General features: G+C 32.3%; 1 protein-coding gene across 1 annotated transcript in view; it reads left to right on the top strand.

Annotated features, from left to right (window-relative positions):
* Positions 1 to 455: 455 nt before the first annotated feature.
* The window catches only part of LOC129218670 (uncharacterized), a 267,197-nt gene continuing 260,565 nt past the window's right edge, over positions 456 to 7,087 (top strand). Inside the window, exon 1 of the mRNA XM_054852990.1 lies at positions 456 to 587. The gene's annotated coding sequence lies outside the window, so the exon portion shown is untranslated. The remainder of the gene's footprint in view (positions 588 to 7,087) is intronic.

The raw sequence follows: 7,087 nt of genomic DNA, 5'->3' as shown, positions 1-7,087 counted from the left end.
GGTACCACCGCAACCGTTCGGAAACGATCGAGTCCCAATACGCTTTCAATTAGGTATTCAACCGTTTCGACCGCTTGCAGTGGCACCGGTGCGACCGGTGTCTGTTTCCGAATGTAGCCTAGGTTTCGTTTGGTATCTTATTTACAGCGCTACCTATAGTTAATTTCCGCTCCTAATGGTAAATCAGCTACTCTGAGCTTTCTCTGTAATATATTTCTTGTTCTACGCAAGTATTCGTTTCGTTTCCTTCACTAAATATGCTTATCATGAAAATTTATCTTTTGTTTTTTGGAACATCCTGTACTATTGTACTCCAGTCCACATATTCTTCTTCTTGAGTTTACTCATCACATGGGGCTGAGTTTTGAGCGCTTCGCCTCCAACACCCGCTCATTAAAGAGTTTACAACTTTATTTTAACTCAAATTTGGCAACACGTCACTACGTGTGAAAAGTAGAAAGTGTGCTTTTAGCTTCGGTTAAGTTCGCAACTGAGTGGAATGCATTGAACTGGCGAGTCTTAAAGTTTTTAGCGGTGTTTGGCGTACGTAATTTGTTGCGAAAGTTGTTGCCGATATATTGTTGGAGGTAATTGCTTGTTACTCTTTAGTATATTTCTATAAAAGTAATCATTTACTCTCATTTAAGATGCAAAGTCATATTTGTTTGAATACTATTTGTAAGTTTTTGTAGTTTACAGCGCTTACGTTCGTTTTGATTTACTAATCTTTGACATTACTAATCGGATTTTTGTTTCATTTAACTGCACGGTGTGGTTTAAAGTGTTATGAAAACATTTAAATATTTAATCTCTAAAGCACTTCTTTTATGTGATCGGAAGAACGAAATGCATTTTTTTGTGAGTGAAGTTCAGTTTTCATGTTAACTTCTGTGAAAAACTTTTTATAGTTTCTTGAATGACTCGATTCACTATTCATTATGTTAAGTAACATGATGTTATGTTTTATGTTTTTGCTTGTAGGCAGTTGTCAAAAAGTACACAGCTCCTAGTTAAAACAAACAGTAACTTCACGATCATTTATTGATTAAAATAATCAGGCAGTATGTATAATTACAGTTCGTAGTCAGTTTTGGAAAACTTAAAATATATGTTTACATGGGGTTGAAATCGTACATATATCCGGTTATTTAAATCTATCTAGTGACGTGGGTCGGGTAAATTCGCAGTGGGTAAGTAAATGTTAATGCAGTTTTTTATTGCATGCAACAGATATAGTGCAAATTATTAAATTGAAACTAATAAGTGAAGTAATGCTTCTTAAAATCATATGATCTTAGGAAGAATACTACATTTCATCGACAATTCTCGTAAAACCTAGATGAGGGAGTAGACCTCAAGGTTCAGAAAATTTTCAAGTGGCCAATGGCCACTAGGCCCAAAAAGCTTGGTGGCCACCAGTTTACGGGGTTTCGAAAACAGCGCTGTAGTACAAGAATGGGGGTGGGGAAGGGGGGATTTCGATTTGTATTTTTTGAAACAAATATTATGAAAGTGATGCTAAAGGAATGCTAACAAGAAATATAAATTATATTAATCATGGAAATATAAGAGGCATAGGGTGAATGTTGGGAACTCCTGAAGCAAATGGTTCATTCCACCCATTTTAAAGTTTCATAAGGAAAAAAAAAAAAAAAAGCCAAAAAAAAAATAGTGTACACAGTACCGTGGTCCCACAGTGAAAAAAGAAATTTTGGCATAAAAATATTTAACTTTAAACCTCCTCCAGTAATATACAATTTGGCATTTACCAAGAATATCTTCCAAAAAAAAAAAAATCACTTTTTGCATTATTTGAACTAAGAGTGACCAAACATGGTGACTGACTACCTTACATACGCAGCGTCGCCATGTTAGGATGACTATAAAGGGAAAACAATCAACGGACTGGCTATTTGGCTTATATTTTAATCTGATGCGATTGAAGATTAAAAAATTACAACTGTTATTCGAATAAATAGAAACTAGCCCCCGTTGTTTAAACGATTTTCAATGGAACGTATTCCTAATCGATCGCGAGTATTACCATCCACATCACAGCAGAAATATAAGTTATAGAAATATTTTTTTTTCTCTTTTTTTAATGATGTTGGATTTATAATGAAATACAGGATTTGTGGGAAAACATGGAACTTTGACTATGGCAAAGGAATAAAACGGGGTGCGGGGGGGGGGGGGCTTTGTACAGTCAAAAATAAGTTGCCTAAGTTTTAAATTAATTAATTTTTTTTCCTATTTTGACGATTTTCAGAATAAAGGGGAATCAAATAGGATCGGAACGACCTTCGAGGATTTATGTAAAAAAACATACATAATGGTGTGTTTTTTTAAAGAGCCAAAATTTGCATAATATTTCCATACTTTCAGAACAAGATTTAAAGCAAAACATAAAACTGTTTTAAAAAAAAATTTGAAAAAAGTACACGGTTCATACACTTTTGGTTAAAAAAAATTCCCTTACTTTTCCAGGTTATTTTTTTAGAAAATTCCAGGTTACTCGCTTCACTCAAAATTAAATTTAAGTAACAATATTTTCAAAATAGTCAAAATTGTTCAAAGTAGCATAAGAACTGAAACTTTTCCACTTGTAAAAAAAAAAAAACTTGGATTCTTAAAAAAAAATTTCTGTCTCAAGTTTTAAAAAAAAAAACATTTTGTTAAAAATTGTTTTCATTTGTTTACCATTTGTTAAAAACAATGTACTTTCAACTTATTTTAATGTTCCTTTGATGCCACATGTCATGCATATTAGCGTTTTGCTGTTATCAGCAGCAATCTTTCTCCGCTTTTGGTTTACAATTCTTTTTATTTTCCTATTAGTATGTAACACAAAACATATTGAGCAAAGTACAAAGCTATTTTTCGGTATGAATATGATTAACTTGTTGCATCGATGTGCATAACATATAATGCATTCTAACGAAAGTCAACATCCGTCGATCATAAGCCAATGCCAATGATCAGTTTTTTTTTTGTTTTTTTCCTTTTGCATATAAAGGATGCTTGCATTAAAATTAAAAATTTTCTTTTTTGCACATTTACTTTCAATAGACATTGCTTTCAATAGACATTGAGATAAACATCTAATTTTATGTTTTTGTAAATTTTTGTCTACTTCCATCTCGCAAACGACCAAATATGCGACTAAGTAAAAAATTTAAGATAATGAGTAGATTTTTGAATTTGTAGCATAAAAGTAGTTATAAATAATAATTTATCCTTCAAAAAGTACAATTATAAGACAAAATAGTCAGTTTTAAGTCAGCACATAAGCGTCTAAATCAATTAGAATAAAAAAAAATGTTCTGGAGATAAAATTTCGCATTTTTCCAGAAAATAATTACGAATTACCCGGAAAAAAAGGGCACATTTTGCGTTGTTATCAATAGTTTGCATTGCAATAAATATCCAATGCCATTTTCGGAAACTTAGGCACTTAAAAAGTTCTGTGTACTGCCATCTTTAGAATGACCAAATATGGCTGCTACGACAAAAATTAAGAAATAATTTTTTGAATTTGTAGCATGAAAACAATTTAAAAATAATAAATCTTCATGAAATTACACTTCAGTTCAAAAGTTTTTAGCACATTTGCGTCCAAGGCAATGAGGATAAGATTAAGTTTTAAGAACAAAAATTTTCATTTCTCAAGAAAATTACATATTTAAAATAAAATTAAAAAAAAAAAAGTTGCAGCACATTTAGCGTTTTCATTAGTTTACAGTTAAAGAAAACATCCAATTCTGCTTTGTTTTTGGAATCTTAGGCATTTAAGCATCGTGTCTACTTCCATCTTATGAATGACCAAACATGGTGACTACGTTTCATTCGTAGCTGAAAAGACTTTTCGATTAAAAAACGATTTTCTCAATGGAGTAATCGCCGATTACGTAATCGTAATCTGCGTAATCGATTACATTTTTGTGTAATTGTAATCATAATCATAATCTATAAATGGGAGACTCATAATCTCGTAATAGTAATTTTAATCAAGTGTTTCTTGCATAATCGTAATTGTAATCTAAGTTTAGATAATCGTAATTTTGTTCCGTTATCGTGTAATCCCAACTTGCTGAAAGAGAAAACTTTCAAGTTGCGTTTCTACAATGCTATGCAGACGATGGGATCTGGACTGAGGAAAAGATAAGACTTCAATAGAAACGTACAAAGGACTAGACAGCAGAGCCTTTAGGCCCTGCTGTTAAAAGGGCTCGTTGGCGAAGGGTCATAAACCTGCCGCATCTTAGTGGGTTTTGTACCCTGTAGGTGTCATTGACAGGAACGCGTCCCCAAGTTGAATTGGTCATCAATTTTCCTTTTCATCTGTGAATCACAGACAAACAAGCGGAGCTACCGCCTCGGAAAGAGAACAATATCAACAGTGCCGTACAAGCACATGTTTTCGTTTCGACAAAGTTCTAAAAAAAAAGTTTTATGCCTTTGGTGGGTTTTTTTTTTTTTTTTTACTTTCATTGGCGGAAGAGGAGGAATTTTGTCAAAAGAAGAGCGAATTTGGATTTGCACTTCAGTGCTCATTCACACGCACTATCTTAGCGGTTCTTTGATTTTTGTGATGACATCACTCTGGTAAGTGATTTTTCAAAATATTTTCACATCTAATTTAATCTTAAATTTATGCTTTATATTTCAATGCTGATACTTTTTAATAGGTATATAAGAGAAAAAAGTTTGCATTTAAAGAATTTAAAAACATTTGTTTTAACCTTTGTAAAAACATTTGCTTTTGAAAAATATCATTATAAAATGCTTATGCATGTAGGGGAAAAATAGTGCCTGGAAATCATAGCAAAATTTATTATACTCATTTTTACTTTTTAAAGTGCTTTACAATTACAGTAAAACCCCTCCTAACGGACACCCCTCAAGTGCGGACACCCCTCTTATATGGACATTTTCTAATTAACCGATTCCAATGCAAATAACATTATTAAACCCCTGTCCTGCGGACACCCCTCTATTACGGGCAAAAAAATTTGTCCAGTTAGTGTCCGCATTAGAGGGGTTTTACTGTATATTGCTTTAAGAGTGTTCAAGCACTATCTTGAGGACCTCCTGACCAAAAATTTGCAATACTCTAATAAGACAGTAAAAAAACTGTTGTCAGCACTAACTTCTTCTAGAATGAGTCACTATGAAGAATCGGAAGCATTTCAAGTGGCTTCATTTTTAGACCCAAGGCTCAAATGCAACTGGTACGATTCAAGCACAAAAAATAAAATAAAAGAAATTATTGAGGAAGAAATAATGTCTAACAAAGACTGTCATAACATTTGCACTGAATCAGAAGATAAGGACACAAAAGATGTGTCTCCAAAAGAGCCTGCAAAAAAAAAGGGAAATAGTTCGCATTTTTAGAAAAACCAGCCAGCACTTACAAAAATAATAATTTTTTAATACAGAAGAAAATCGAAAGCGAAATAAATGCGTATGAAACTAGCGTACCAAATGGGCATAATATTGATCCCCTATAATACTGGGGATCCAATATTCATGTATACCCATTACTGAGCAAAATTGCTCCCAAGTACTTGTCAATTTGTGCATCATCTGCACCTGTTGAGCGGTTATTCAGTATTGCCTGAAAGTTTTATACCTTACAGAGAATGAGGATGAAACATGATACATTTAAAGCATTGGTATTATTAAAATGCAATAAAAAATTGTCTTGATTGCAGTATTTATTTTGAACATTTATTTTCCTATCATTTAGTTATACTATTTGAATATATTTTAATACTATGCATGTTTTGCAAAATTAAATACATAGGGTTTTTTTTTTTTTTTTCAAAAATAGGTTGAATTAAATAATATTATAGCAAATTGTAGAGAATAGAATGTAGAAATATAGTACATAAATTTTAGAAACTGTATTGGTTGCATGAAAAATAATAATGAAAATTTAAATCATGTACAAAATGCATTATAATGTGGAAAGTCATTTGGATATGGGACACCTAATTACCTGTGCAGGATATATGGTCAAAATAGTTATGCAGCATTTAAAAGCACAATCAAAAATCATAATTTTTTAACTATGACATTGTTGCCGCAAAATAATAATGAGAATAATATAGTATATGTGTGCATGTATTTTCCTCTCACGAGTCTGTAATCGTAATCGGCACATCGTAATTGTAATCGATTACATTTTTGACATAATCTAATCGTTGCTGTAATCGTAATTACGTTTTGGCAGAGGCTTATAATCGTAATCATAATTGTAATCTCCTATTTTTCGAGCTGGTAATCATAATCGTAATCGATTACATTTTCTCGTAATCAACTCCAAGCCTGGACCCTACCATCCGCAGGCTTGTGCTTTAGAAGAAGGAAAATGTTCTTCTCCCCGTTAAATTTGTGCATAATTCCTGTTCACCCTTGGAAATTTTTTCTTTGGAACTATTGAGGGGCAAAAATGGCGTCCGCGGAATTTTTTTTTTTTCTTTGGTTCGCCTTTTTTATTTTATTGCGTCGTTTTGCCTCAAAACTTTTTACATTTTTTTTTTCAGGAAACATCGATAAAAACGAAGATTAGAACTCAAGGTACAAAATTCCCAGAAAAAAAAATTTTTTTTTGAGGCAAAATTTGAAATTTTCCTGGTTTTTCCCAGACAATTCCAGGTTTTCCTGGAGCATACGAACCCTGTAATTTAATAACCATATTTTCCTGTGTATTATCGGTGGGCGACCTATAATCTACAGGTTCTAAAATGGGAGTGAAGAAAAAAAAAGCTTCGTATAATCCCAGGTGTATAATACGATGTAAAAAAATAAAGTTTGAATTTAATATACTATTTGAGCAACTAAACTAAAAACATGAAAAGGTAATTACTTTGAAGGCATAATCAAAATTTATCTAAAATATAATCTAAAATATGATTTCTTCCTGAAATCATGATTATAGTACGCTAATTACTTGAAAAACAGAGTCAAGACAAAGGAGCAAATGCTCTGATCTTGTGCAAATGGCTTCCTAATTCACTGTATTTTTGCTTATTTTACATTGCCTGAATCGCGTAAGAGGAACATTCAAGCAACGTAAAATAAC

The sequence above is a fragment of the Uloborus diversus genome, chromosome 3 (assembly GCF_026930045.1).
Source record: "Uloborus diversus isolate 005 chromosome 3, Udiv.v.3.1, whole genome shotgun sequence".
NCBI lineage: Eukaryota > Metazoa > Arthropoda > Arachnida > Araneae > Uloboridae > Uloborus > Uloborus diversus.
The sequence above is the reverse complement of the archived record's forward strand: the minus strand, read 5'-3'. Positions and strand labels throughout refer to the sequence as shown.